General features: G+C 42.5%; 1 protein-coding gene across 1 annotated transcript in view; it reads left to right on the forward strand.

Annotated features, from left to right (window-relative positions):
* The first annotated feature begins 4,621 nt into the window (after nucleotides 1–4,621).
* The window catches only part of NCOA1 (nuclear receptor coactivator 1), a 262,458-nt gene continuing 252,211 nt past the window's right edge, over nucleotides 4,622–14,868 (forward strand). Inside the window, 1 exon segment of the mRNA XM_032652699.1 lies at nucleotides 4,622–4,965. The gene's annotated coding sequence lies outside the window, so the exon portion shown is untranslated.

Raw genomic sequence — 14,868 nt, forward strand, 5'->3', positions numbered from 1 at the left:
CTCATGCAAGGTAGATAGGACCCTAGATTGGAACAATTTTTCTGGATGTCAATTTGGCAAATATATAGTAAAAAAAAAAAAAATTAAACATGTACCCTTTGAGCCAGTAATGAATCTTGTATGAATTTAATGTAAGAAAATAATTTTCAAACCCTGCACAGGGGCATGCATTAGAATCACAGCATTATTTATGAAAACAAACACACAAACAAGAAAATAAATACAATGTAAACATTTCCCAGTAAGGGATCGGTTAATTAAATGGCTAAAGAGACATACAAGGCAAGACTATTCAGCCACTTTAATGATGAAAATATATTGTATAGTAAGACACCAGATTATTTATGAGCATGTATAGTGTGTCTATTATGTAAAATAGAATACCGTACTGTATTTATATGTGCAGATACACATAGTCAATATGTGGAAAGGTGCTCATTTTTTTTTTTTCCGGCTCAATAGAGTTTGTTTGTTTTTACCTCTTTATACTTTTCTTTATTGTTTGGTTATTTTATGAATCAAAACAAAAAAACTATTTGAAATAAAGTGTCAATGTTAAATCAGTTCTTGTCTCAGCAAGTGGAGTGAGTTCATGTATACTAGCCAGATGCTTTATACAACTAGGAATCTATTATGCTTTGGAGAAAATTCAACAGGTATATTATAGATCCTGGTCATGTAACTACCATGCTTCTGTTCCACCAAAGGATTAATATTAAAGTATGAGGTCAGTAGGACCTGACTAGAACCAGACCTGTCTGGGCTATAAAAGTTAAATGTTGTCTTACATTTTCATTTAAAAAATCTCTTCAAAACAGTTTTATTTAATTGAGGTCAGTCCTACTTGTTGACTGGCATTGTACTTTGGGAGTAAAGGAACTTTTGCTTAAATAGCTAAAGTAAATGGATTTCAAAGAGGCTGTGTGGGGTTCAGGAAGCAAATCTAACTGACAAATCTTTTGCCCCTGTATTAATGGCTCCGGGGGTAGGGGGTTGGTTGGAGTTAAAGAAGTGGGCCTGTTTAGGAAACTTAGATGGAGCCAGAGAGGTGTTGAAATGACAAGAGACCAACTGGGAAAGAGAAATGTGGGTTATGAGCACATGAAAAGATGCTCAACATCACTAGTCATTAGGGAAATGCAAATCAAAGCTACCAGGGAATACCACCTTATACCCATTAGGATGGCTACTATAAAAAAAACAGAAAACAACTAGAGTTGGCAAGGATGTGGTGAAATTGGAGCCCTTGTGCATTGTTGTGGGAATGTAACATGGTATAGCTGCTGTGGAAAATAGTATGGAGGTTCCTCAAAAAGTTAAACATAGAATTACCATATGACCCAGCAATTCCACTTCTGGGTATATACCCCAAAGAATTGAAAGCAGGGTCTCAAAGAGATCTCTGTACACATATGTTCATAGCAGCACTATTCACAATAGCTAAAATGTAGAAGCAACCCAAGTGTCCACTGACAGATGAGTGGATAAGCGAAATGTGGTACATGCATATGATGGAATGTTATTCAGCTTTAAAAAAGGAAATTCTGCAATATGCTACAACATGGATGAACTTTGAGGACATTATGCTAAGTGAAATAAGCCAGTCACAAAAAGACAAATACTGTGTGATTCACTTATTTGAGGTACTTAAGAGTAATCAAAATCATAGAGACAAAATAGAATGGTGCTCGCCAGGGAGGGGAAGAATGGGGAGTTAGTGTTCAATAGGTAAAGATTTTCAGTTTTACAAGATGAGAAGAGTTATGGGGATGGATGGTGCTGATGGCTGCCCAACAGTATGAATGTATTTAATCCACTGAACTGCATATTTAATAATGGTTAAGGTGGTAAATTTTATCTGTATTTTAACACAATAAAAAAAGAAGAAAAAAGTGGGTTATAAGTGTTTTGGCAAGTGATTATAAACATAGAGGAAAGAGAAGAAAGTCAAAGGACCTTACTTATGAAGGAGTCTCACCCTAGAAAAGTCCTTTCTTTAGTGTCCATGGATGGCAAGATAAATAATACCTTAAGTTCCACTCATCATCCAACAAAATCTCAGCACTGCCTGTCCTGAGGATGTTTAAAAGTTAATTAAGACACTGGGCTGCAGAGTGGGGTAGGGGTGGGGGCTGGGAGAGGGAGATGCAGGTGTTATTTAACAGTTGAAGCCGTGGAAACAAAACCAAGTCAATCTAAGTGAGAGGAGAGGTGGGAAAAAAAATCAAACCTTGAGGATACCAACATTACATGGTTCTGTGGAAAAGGAACAGCAAAGAAAAGTGCTAGGGAAGGGAAGTTCAGAAAACAGGCAAAGAGAGAAGAGAATGATGTAGAAGACAGGGGAGGGGAGGAGAGTTTCAAAAAGGAGGACTTCACAGTATAAAGCACTGTAGGAAGGCCATCTAATGGGGTGGGGGTTTGAAGTATCTACTGGACCTGGCAATCAGCAGTGACCAGCGTGTAGCCCCGACAGGAGACAGCGTTACCTGCACACATGGTTATGTTTGTAGGCCTCTTCATACAGTCTGGACTGGACTAGACTGGGAGGTATGTCCTACAGAGGGGGATTAACCTGGCGATTGAGAGATACATAGCTCTGGGTATTTTCAGTGATTATTGGGGATGGGGACTCTGTAGGTGGCTAGATGTCCTGCTAAACTAGTTGAGGGCAAGTGCTAATGAAATGCACCTAGGGCTCCAGTAATAAGAATCAAATTAATGAATATGTAAAGAGGTTTGTTTGTTTGTTTGTTTTTATTTTTGGCTGCATTGAGTCCTCATTGTTCCGCACAGGCTTTCTCTAGTTGTGGTGAGCGGGGGCTACTCTTCGTTGTGGTGCGCAGTCTTCTCATTGTGGTGGCTTCTCTTGTTGCAGAGCACGGGCTCTAGGCGTGTGGGCTTCAGTAGCTGTGGCTCGCGGGCCCTAGAGCAGAGGCTCAGTAGTTGTGGTGCACAGGCTTGGTTGCTCCACAGCATGTGGGATCTTCCTGGACCAGGGCACGAACCCACGTCCCCTGCATTGGCAGGCAGATTCCTAACCACTGCGCCACCGGGGAAGTCCCTGAATAAACGAATATATGATGAATGTGGGGTGTGGACTAAAGGTTGGTTTATGAGCAGTCCACGAATAGGATGATGAGCAGTCCCCAACCTTTTTGGCACCAGGGACCAGTTTCGTGGAAGACAATTTTTCCACAGACGGTGCGGGGGATGGTTCAGGGGGTAATGTGGGCGATGGGGAGCAGCAGATGAAGCTTCGCTCGCTTGTCCGCTGCTCACCTCCTGCTGTGCGGCCCAGTTCCTAACAGGCCTCGACCGGTACCGGCCCACAGCCCGGGGTTTGGGGACCCCTGATCTAGGGTATGGCAGTGAATGATGGCAGGATGGAGTACATGCCTCTGGAAGAAGTTGCTCACTGAATCAGAGAGGTGCCAGGGAGGTTGGTGTTTTCAAGGCAAGGTCAGGTTTCAGTTAGGAGGACTGTGAAGGGTTTAAAGATTTCTACAGGTTGCTCTCGAGTAGAAAACACTGAGAGACAACAACAGTAGGACAGGATTGAGGTAGGTGCAGACAGCTACCTGGGAATAAGAATGCAGGAAAGGACAGCTGTCTGCTTTGCTTTACAAAGCACCTCCGCAGCCAGCGACCCATTCATCCTTCGGACAACCCGGGGAGAGAGATAGGTATTATATTGCCAGCCTTTGGAATGAGGGATGCTTTCCAGATAAGGCTCGGAAAGCCTGTTCAACCGCTGTTTGATTCCTCTAATGACAAGGAACACTCCACTTTTGGAAGTAGCACTGCCATTATAAAATTTAAAAACCGAGTAGAAAAGAAGAAAGGTGTGGGCCCCCTTGAGGGGAAAGCTCTGTCAATGACAAACATTTTGGGTAATTCATGGAACTGCAGAGCCAGACGCGTCAGTCAGATCTTTTCATCTGTAAAACGAAGGGGGCAGATGATCTTTCTTTTCCCTTATCTAATAGCCTGTGAAATCATCTAGGCAACCAACTCCCAATTTTACAGAATTAAAAGAGGGCTGCGGATGTGTCTCGCTCAAAGTAATACAAGAAATTAGCGGAGGGACAGGCCAGAACCCACTCCACCCGGGTCTACTGCGCCCCTCGCCGCTCCACACCTTCCCGGACAGATCAAGCCAGCGGGAGGCTGCAGGCCGGGCGGCCTAGCTGAAAGCATCCAGAGGTTCGAGGCGGCTTCCCGGCAGCAGTCATAGGAACGCCCCGAGGGGAGGGGGAAGAGTTAGGGCCTCCTTTCCCACACTTCGTTAGGACGCGGGCCGGGGCGGGACCGCGGCAGCCTTCCCTCGGGCCTGCGGCCGGCAGAGGGCGCGGGGCGACTCCTCGTTTCGCTGCCCGGCGGGCGGGGAGCTGGCTGCCCCCGGAGCGCCGTCGGAGTTCGCGTGCACCGGATCGGGGAGGCCCGGCCGGCCGGAGGGCGCAGGGGCAGCGCAGAGGGCAGGACGGCGGGAAGTGGGCGGGGCGGCCGGGAGCCGGCGGGGCGGGGCGGGGCGGGGCGGGGCGGGGCGCGGAGGGGGCGGGGCCGCGAGCGGGGGGCGGTGGCGGCGGCGGCGGCGGCGGCGGCGGCGGTAGCCGAGGAGGAGGAGGAGGAGAACATGGCGGCCGCGGAGAGCGGCTGAAATGCCTGTTCTTCAGGCCAGGCGAGCGGGAATCTGAGGCGATTCTCTGAGCCTTCCCCTCAGACGGCTGAACCGCGGCCTCGAGCGCCTCGACTGCCCTGTTCCCTGCTGCTCCCTCGAGTGCAGCCTGCGCCCGGTCCGTTCTGCATCCCCCTGCGGGGGGACTCCTGCTCCGGAGGAGGGGGCCGGAGAGCCGCGGCGGCGGCGGGCTCCCAGCCCGAGCAGCGGCGGAGGCCGCGGCGGCGCCGCCACGGTCGCGGGCGAGCGCGGCGCCCGTCAGCGCGGCCCAGAGGCGGCGGCGGCAGGTGAGTGGCAGGCGGCGGGCGCCGAGCCTCCCGGTGGGTGCAGCTGTCACGAGCCGCGCGGCCGCCGAGGCCCTAGGGGGCGGGAGCAGCTGGTGCCCCTCCGCCCGCCGCTCTCCTTTCTCTCCGCTCCGTTCCCCCTCCCACTTTCCCCGACTTCTCCTTCGGCCTCGCGCGGCTGCAGGGGGCGGAGGTCGCAGCTGTCACGGGCACCAGCTGGGGGCTGCGCCGCGGATGGAAACTGCTGCAGCAGCGACTTCCCTGCCCCGTTTCCCAGTTGCCCTAGTTAGAGCGGACGGGGCGAGCATCCGCGGAGGGTGCGCGAGGCTCGCGGCCGCCGGCCCGGCGTGGGGAGAGGCGCCCCGAGCCCGCGGGCGCTCCCCGCCGCCGAGAGGGGGAGCCGGAAGTCGGCGCGGGCGCCCCTCGGCCCCGGCGAGCGCGGTGACCTTGGCAAGCCTGGTAACCTCTCTGAGTCTCGCTTGCCGGGACTGCGAAATGGGGATGACCGTGGCGAGTCTTCTTGTAAGCGCAGCCTCCGACGGCGCTTCTGTTTACCCCCGCGCACTTGCTTTACCTTTCTCCAGACGAGGGATTTCGGAGGCAGGAACGGGATGGATAAGTGAGATTTTCCTATTATGTTTAGGGTTTGGTCCCCTTCGTCAGATTCTGCTGAAAGGATTTAGAAACGGGAGCAAACATGTTGGCTGGAAGACTGAGAAGTGGGATGGGTTAATGGTCAGCGACAGAACTCGAGCCATTCCCTAGTCGCTTGGAAGAGAAATGGAGAAACCGGACACCAGGGTCCCTGCTCTTACTACCCAGCTGTGTTGTTTTTTGTTTTTTGTTTTTAAAGCAGTCACTCCCATAGACTAGACACTGCCTTGGTTGACGATGTTAGAGGGAGACGGAGGGTTTGACAATAAAGCCTGTATGTGTGACAAGGAGAGTCCGTGCTGCTGTGGCTGCAGTTTGGTGGGGAGGAAAACTTTAAGCTGGAGGATCTTTTAGCCTTTCAGGCTGGGCTCTCTTCGTTCACTGTAGGTGTTGAAGAGGCAGGTGTCCTTGTGGAGAAGGTGACATTCTTTTTCTTTCGAGACGGTGAATTTTTAATGCTGAGCATGATGGTGGTGAATGAAGGGTTCTGGAGTGAATTGCAGTCCCAGCACCTTCTGTTAATGCCAAGAGTAATCTCTGTGGCGACGATTTGTGAGGGCTGAGGCTTTCACTTCAGTGATTAAGAAATCTTCAAGTGTCTGTGTAAAACATTGCTGCGGTGAAGCTTAGATTATACTGTACAGCTGAAGGGATGGAGTTCAGGGGTTAAATTTGTTTGAGGTTTGTCTTCAGTTTTGGAATTGGTTGAAGGTTAGTCTCAAAAAAAAAAAAAAAAAAAAGTTGGCCAAAGGGGCCTCTCAGCTTGTTTCACAGAAGCTGTGATGTAGTAGGAAGGGGGTCAGATTTCATGTTGAGAATAATATAAAAAGAGTGTTTGCTTGGGTCTTTTGGCTCTTGAACTAGAAATAGTTTTGGGTTAAAAGTAGCAGTGAGGTTTGATTCAGCTTAATAAATGGGCATTCCTTGAACTATGTCATAAACAGATGCAAGTGTTTCTTTTTTATCTCGTGTACTCTGTGGAAGGGTCTAATTTGGTTTTGTGAACTAGCGTTGGAAATGGTTTCCCTCTATTTCTTATTCAGATTTTATCCTTTGGGAACAATGGATCAAAAGGGGGGCCTGAATAGGGAATATATGGTTTGGAGAGAAAATGCAGGGATGCTGCTTATAAGAACAGGCATTTAGTTTGATTTTTGTAAACATTTTGCAGTGGTTATTTATTTCATCTATTTAACTCACAATGAAGTTTGAATTTTAAGGTGCAGAATTTGAATTTTACATAGTTTATAGTTGATCTTTTTCTCATTTCCTTCTGAAAAAATCTGTAGGATTGTGTCTTTTAAATTACTTTTTGTGTGGTTTAAGCCAAGGGAGTATTTTAGATCTGCATTTTTGGTAAGTGGCTTTATTGAAAAAAAGTGCTTGATGGAACTAATGGTGATTGTTCCACTTAAACTGGGATTATATAGACAATGCATTTTCCTGCCTCTTTCTGCCAACATTTGTTTTTCTTTCTCCTTCAATTCCAGGGTTTCGTTTCTAGAAATCTGGGCTGGAAACAGAAGCAGCAGTTTGTATAATACCAAGAACTTGCTTATGCCAGGAAGCTGTAAGGGTAGCATGAAGTGGGTGTGGTATAAAGATACTGCCACTATTTAAGACAATTTAACTGTTGATGGAGTCCAGGGTCAAACTTTAATTTTTGTTGAATTTCCTGTTTTCTTTGTATGTGTTAATCTTTTGGTGGGCAGAGGATTGGGTTGCTGTGGTGCTGACTGGTGTATATTGTGAAAGCACTGGCAAAATTTCATGCTTTTACTGTATACAGAAGGGTGCTAAACAAGCCTAAATAATTTAAAGATGTTGTTCCCAGGATGGAATGTTCTCTGCATGTACCGTTGATCCTGCTAATCCAGTGATTGGTCTTCACCAGGACTAAATGTTGAGTAGGTGTTGAGGGTGGTATAGAGGTGCTGAAAGGTGGAGTGGGGAAGAAAGGATATTGGACATTCTTTGAAAATCTTTTATCTATTGGACTGTATATCAGAGTATGGTTTATAATTCTTTTTAAAGGACATCTCTGTCCTCATCGATTTCACATAACTTCTCTTACATACTACCTTTGTTCCTTACTTAAGTTTGTCTTTATTGCCCTATCCCCCAAGGGCTCCACATTGTTTGAATATGTTGCATATTTTTGGGGTTGGTTGGTCTTAAACCATATGGCCTAAAATAGCTTTCATTTTAGGGCAAGTATGGGAGGTCAACACACACACTTACCACTGAGTAGAATCTTCTTAAGTCATGGGGCGAGGAGATCTCCAGGATTCTCATTATTGTCTTGGCAGTGATTTTTACTTTCTGCCTGTGATAATCACAGGAATTCTCAGAGGGCCATCAGCTGCTTTCCTAGCATAGGTCCAGAAACATGTGGTGGGCTCCATTTTACATTACTTCCAAATATCTGGTGCAGAAGAGTGTGGGATTGGGTGAAGTGCTTGTGTTTCAGGAGTTGAATGACAGAGCACTATATCCAGTTTTGGGCTGCAGAACCATACAAATTTCTCCCCACCTTGTACAACTTTCCTATGAGTTGGACAGACTAGACTGTAGGAAAGGACTTCTTCACTGCTTCTCTCCCAGGTTAACCAGTAGCTTAGCTCTTGGTTATTGGTCACTAAGGATGGACCTTATGGTCTCTAACCTTTTTTCTTACCATTGGAGGTGAGGTCTAGTCATTTCAAGCCTTTCTTTCTCTCTTCTTTGTGTTTTACTTAGACTTTGCGCCTCTCTCTCAACATATGGGGTCAGAGGTCATAAAATGGCCTAATGGCAACTGTGTACCATTCTTGGTTGCTTAGTTTAAGGAGGAGATGCAGGTTTTTTCCTTTAGTTGAATTCCAGATGATGTTTTGTGGGTGCACAGTATTTGGATTAACATAAATTATTATTTTATATTTCTGCAAGATACATGGTTGAATAAGAAGAATTATTACAAAACACTGACACCAACATTTAAGTCCGGTTCTAGAAATGCAAGTAGAGTTGGTTGTTGAATCCATGCTTCCTCCCCCATTCCCCCATCTGCAACACAGTATTTTTGAGGCTCCTTGAAATGACAGGCTTTTAGAAAAGCTTAGTATAGTTATCATATTTTGAAGATAAATAGCTTATGCCAAAACAGAAGCTATAGTCACTGGAGGAGTTGTAGAAGACTTCACATTAATCAGTCTAGTCACCCTCATCTTAGATATATTTTGATCTAATCTCTCCCCATGGGTATGTTTTAGTGCGGAGGGTGGGAAGTTGGGCTTTACTGAGAAGTCCTGGACCTGATCACTGGGAACAGACAGATGAGATCCATAACAATAGGTGCAAGCACAGAAGTGAAATACACCTATTAACAGGGCCAGAAGTCTAATAACACTGGTTTATCTAATGCTTCCAGAGTGCTACTTCATTTTTGCCTTGTAATTTTGAGGCAGTTTTTAAGCTGCTTTTGAGAATGGATGTTTGACTTCAGACACGGGAATGGTGCCCTGGCTCTTTTACTTAGTGGATGTAACCTTGGGCTAGTTATTTAGCCACAGTAAACCTCAGGTTTTCGTGCTTAAAATTGGAATAATATACTTAAACTCATATTGTTGTGACCTTTAAATTAACTTATTGTATTAAATAACAAGATATGTCTAGCATAATGATTGGCAGGTAGTTAAGACTCTAATAATGTTTTCTACATTTCCATAACCTAAACACATCACTGCCTAATCCATCATCAGATTATCTGATTCTTTTCTTTGCAGTTTCTTGCATTTCCCCCTTTAGTTCTGCCTCTGCAGTCTGGTCCTCCTGTCATTTTGCACATGGAGTAACTAGCATCACATGAACTCTGTGGGCCTGAGTTTCTTTATCATTAGATGAGCATATTGGTCTGAATTCACATTTCTTCTTGTGCTGAAATTCTGTGATTTGTAGGTTTATAGCTGTTTGCCTGCATGCATTTGCCTCTCTACTTCATCCTACATATAAATGTTGAAAAAATTCTTTGCTGAAATATTTTTTGATGTTATTGTTTTTAGTGGAGACTCTCTGGACAAATTTATCAAATGTAAATCATTTAAACTGTTCTTGTATTTCTCATTCCAGAAAATTTGCTGCAGATGGCGTATGCAGAAATGCTTTGTAAACTGTAAAGTGCTATACAAGTGAAGAAAGTATTATAATCACTTGTAGATATCTTGCTTCTTTGATTTTACATGTTTCATTTCTTTATTTAAATTGTGTTCCTTTTTCCTTTATCTCTTGACCTTCAAGAACAGTCAAAGCTGGTACGTTCTCTAGAAAGCTTGATTTTTATCACAGTTCTTTAGCATCGATTACCCAGTTTGTTCTTTTTTTTTCATTTAAATTAAAAAAAATTTTTATTGGAGTATAGTTGCTTTACACTACTGTGTCAGTTTCTGCTGTACAACAAAGTGCATCAGCCATACGTATACATATATCCCCTCTTTTTTGGATTTCCTTCCCATTCAGGTCACCACAGAACACTGAATAGAGTTCCCTGTGCTATACAGTAGGTTCTCATTAGTTATCTATTTTATACATAGTAGTGTATATATGTCAATCCCAGTCTCCTAGTTCACCACCCCACCCCTTCCTCCTTGGTATCGAACATTTATTCTTTATGTCTGTGTCTCTATTTCTGCTTTGCAAATAAGGTCATCTATACCATTTTTCTAGATTCCACATATATGCATTAATATATGATATTTGTTTTTCTCTTTCTGACTTACTGCACTCTCTGACAGTCTCTTGGTCCATCCACGTCTCTGCAAATGACACAATTTCGTTCCTTTTTATGGCTGAGTAATATTCCATTGTATATATGTACCACATCTTCTTTATTCATTCCTCTGTTGATGGACATTTAGGTTGCTTCCATGTCCTGGCTATTGTATATAGTGCTGCAGTGAACATTGGGGTACATGTATCTTTTTGATTTATGGTTTTCTCTGGGTATATGCCCAGGAGTGGGATTGCTGGGTCATATGGTAGTTCTGTTTTTAGCTTTTTTGTTGTTTGTTTGTTTTTGCGGTACGCGGGCCTCTCATTGTTGTGCCTCTCCCGCTGCGGAGCACAGGCTCCGGACACGCAGGCTCAGCGGCCATGGCTCACGGGCCCAGCCACTCCGCGGCATGTGGGATCTTCCCGGACCGGGGCACAAACCCGCGTCCCCTGCATCGGCAGGCGGACTCTCAACCACTGCGCCACCAGGGAAACCCCTGTTTTTAGCTTTTTAAGGATCAGTTTGTTCTGTATAATAAATTTTTCTTCCTTTCCTTCTTCTTCTTCTTTTTTTTTTTGGAAGAGTTTCTCTTTTTAGTGTATGTTGAATTGGCTTTCCTAATTAGATTAGAAAATCCTTGAGACGGCATGAACCACAACATTTAGAGCAAAGGGCCCTTAATGGTGATTTGGAACAACCTTGTTAATATTATAGATGAGAAGACTAAGGCCAGACAAATATAGTAATTTTCATGGGTCACATAGTTAGTGTCTTTACTTGGGCAAGAACCCAGGTATTTGGCTCCCAGTCTTCTTTATGAGAGTTACTTCTTGTATTTGAAAGTTATTACAAAGAGATTTAAAATTTTAATAATTTTAGTAAGATTTTGAGTAATGTGTAAGCTAGTAGGAAAGGCATATTTTTGTTTTTCGGCCAAAAATTGTCAAATATTGTAATAAGGTATTAATCAGGAATTAATTAAGGCTGCTGTCTCAAAAAGTACAAAAGTGCCTGGAGAGAAATGTTGGCTTTTTTTGTATGGCCCTCATTCAGAGTCAGCAAATATTTATTGAGGACTGTCTCCGAGACACAGTGTACTCAGGTACTGTGCTTGCTCTATATGTTACATTTTATAAGCAAGGAAAGGCAGCTCAGCGAAGTTAAGTGGCTGGTATAAGATTGCACAGCTTGTGTAGGTATTAGGGATGACATTTGAGTCCAGGTCTTCTGACCTGAAATCACGAGCATACCTCTAAATTGGCTTCTCTCCAAGGTGCTCCCCACACTTGGCCACACTGTAACCCTCTGTTACTTTCTGGACTCCTTTCTGTTGTCTACATGTGCAGTAGAGACTGCTGCCATCTCCATTGCTTTCTGATGATCCAGGAGCCGATGTACCAGCTACTTAATGAAAGTATCACTTTAAGATTTTTGTGCTGTTTCTGATCTCACCTTTGTACCTTAGTAATGTTGATTTTTTGGTGCTTCTGTCTAGGTAAGCTTATCTTTGAATGGTTGGTTTGGATTCTTAGCAATAAAATTCTGCCTCTCATGTTTTGTTAGTATTTAAATAGCTAAAGCTTAGGGTATTTTTTCATTTGGAATAAATTGCTTGGTCATGCTCTGTGTTTCCACTTGTATTTTGAATGGTTGGTCTTATTCTTATAGCTTTAATATATTACATCTTACAATTTTAGTTTGCTTATATGGTTAAAACATTTACATGCTTTTATTATCAAGCATAGATTTGGTTGTTTAACAGTAGAAGATATTCTATTGTGAGAGTATGTTTGCATATATACAGATATCATGCCATATTTGACCAGATAGTTGAAGGAGGAAATGTCCTTGCCTTTTGAAAGTACCTGTATGTGTAATACTGGCTTTACTTCGCTGAGTTTGTTTGGAGGAAACCAGGGAAAAGATATTTGTTCTACAAAGTCTAAGTCCTCCCTCCCTCCCCATTCCAGATGGTACAGGAAGTCTGTAGTTGAATTTCTAAGTAGCCACTCAATCATTCATTCAAGACATAGTTATATGAGTACCTACTTTGTTCAAGGTGCCGTGTTAAAAGATAGGGAAGTTAAATGATAAGATATAGATCCTGTCCGTAAGGAGATGATGACCCAAGAGAGGTGATAAGATGACACACAGATACCTATATTACTAATTAAATGTGATGAGTGCTGTGGGAGAGGTACTGAAATAGTACTTTGAGGAATCAGGAGAGTGAGCAACTATTTTCATTTGAAAGGGATAGGGGCAGGTTTCATGGTGGACTTCGTGGTGAACAGGAACATTGAAGGCAGGGGATGATTTCTGTGTGAGTGAGGGGGAGGAGAGCAGTATATTCAGGAAGATTAAATAGCAAAGATGAAAGGACAGAGACGCTTGGGGTTATTTCGGGAATCATAAAGGGGGAAAGTGCAAGTGGGAGGGTGGCACCAGCTGAAGTGGGAGAGGGAACCAGATGTTCTAGGTGCAGTTGTAAGACACTGAATGATTTTAATGGAGGGAGGTGGTCAGGAACGGTGAAGTTTGTAGATCTGGATGAAAATGAGAAGTGCCAGTTTTCCAAATCTATGTGGATCTTTTTTTGGCGGGTTTTACACCCCAAATCTTATATTTTCATAGTTTTTGAAATGATTCCATATGTAAGGCTTACCACACTGGGAACTTACGCATTTTTATGTATATTTGAGAACATACTTTTTTTTTCTTGATAGAAGTTAGTACAAAATCTTTTTCACTGTCTTATGCTTTTAAAAATTAAAAAAATTTTTTTTAAAGCAGTAGGTATTTCTTTAAACAGTGTGTTATCATTTGGAATTCTTAAGATGATGCAGTGGACTTGTTTATCAAGTGTAAAAATGTCAGCTCCTCATGTAAATATGTGTCACTGTATAAGTTAGATTGGTCATACAAGGTAAAAGCCCCTGGCTCTCAATATATTTCATGATTTATTTTACTGATTTATTTATGCCCTGCCATGTTCCAAAAAGGATTTAAGGCAGGATATGTCATGAAGAGTCTTGGACCTTGTTCCAGCCCTGTCTATTATTTGACTGAATTGCTAACCAACATTACACTGAGGGAACAGTGTTGAAGACAGCTGATGTCATAGAATGTACTGCAGTTGTGTCTTTTGCCAACTGGTAGTAATTCAGAGATGGGTACAATATAATTAGAGTACCTTTAAAGATAACTCCTTTGAACTTCTGTAGCATGCCAGGGAAATTGGTTGGAAGGGACTCATGGAGAGCTTTGACCCTTGGGAGCCCAGGCACATTTAGAGCAGTGGTCTCTACAGTAGGGTTTACATAAAATTATCAGAGAAATATTAGAGGTGTGTTAGAAAGTTTCTTTACTTTCAGTCTGCTGTGATGTTTTATAGTTTATAGGAGCCTGGGTAATTGCATTTTTAGATTTATTATTTTAAATAGTAGACTAAACATATATTGTATTACAGTAGGGAGTCACCAAGCAGATTTTTTATAAAATATTTCATACAGGTTAACTGGTCATCTTGAGGTAAAGGACTTAAGAATTGTCTAATTTAAAGATGACTTATTAATTTTTCTTTCACAAAAATACAAATGTCCAAAATTTGCTGACATTTTTCTCTGACAAGTGTCTGTGAGTAGTATACTACCTAGCAGATATTTATGAAAATAAACCCACTAAATCTGTCCCTTTGGGATGATGGTAAATTCTTAACAGTGACTCAAAAAGTAACTACCTTTCAAAACAAAATAAAATTCAGTGTTTTGGAGAGAGGTTATTGAAAATGTATATTTGGGACTATTTCCATCATTATTGGATTTAATTGCTGAAAATGATGTTAAAACTTTAAGAATGTTTTTATATGTACACTTGAACTTGAAAACCAAATTTTCTAACCTGTATGAAGACCTTGTAAGAGACGCATTTTAGTGGTTTTGGGCCCATCTACTGAAAATATAAAAAAGGCAATACTATCTGATGAGTTAGTAAGAACAACTGATTGTCATCAGGAAATATGGAAATGCACTACCTGAATTTTAGCAAAAACTTTTACATAAATGGTGAAGAGGATTGAAAATTGAAATTCATGTTTTATTCAGTACAGCAAGTGATGCAGTTCTTCCCTTTGGTTATACTCATCTTTATGAAGTATGTTTTTTGGCTATGATGACCATTAAAACCAAATAAAAGAGTTACTTATTATAAAAATGAACTGAATTTAGAGCTAACATTTTAAGTTGCTGTATTACAAAATATGAAAGCAAAATTTTAAAATAATAGTGTTCATCACATTACTCTCACCAAAAATGGTGGTAGTATTAAAAACAATATTTATTAGGGAGAGCATAAAGCCGTGTCATCAATAGGTAAATTAAATGTTTAAAAATTGTTTATTTTATTATAATAAATGTCATTCTTTTACATATCCATTTTTGTGTATTCTTTATAAGGCACATAATTTATTGGTCTAGTGGGCAATGTATATACATTATAAATAAATG

Source organism: Phocoena sinus, chromosome 13 (genome assembly GCF_008692025.1).
Source record: "Phocoena sinus isolate mPhoSin1 chromosome 13, mPhoSin1.pri, whole genome shotgun sequence".
Lineage (NCBI taxonomy): Eukaryota > Metazoa > Chordata > Mammalia > Artiodactyla > Phocoenidae > Phocoena > Phocoena sinus.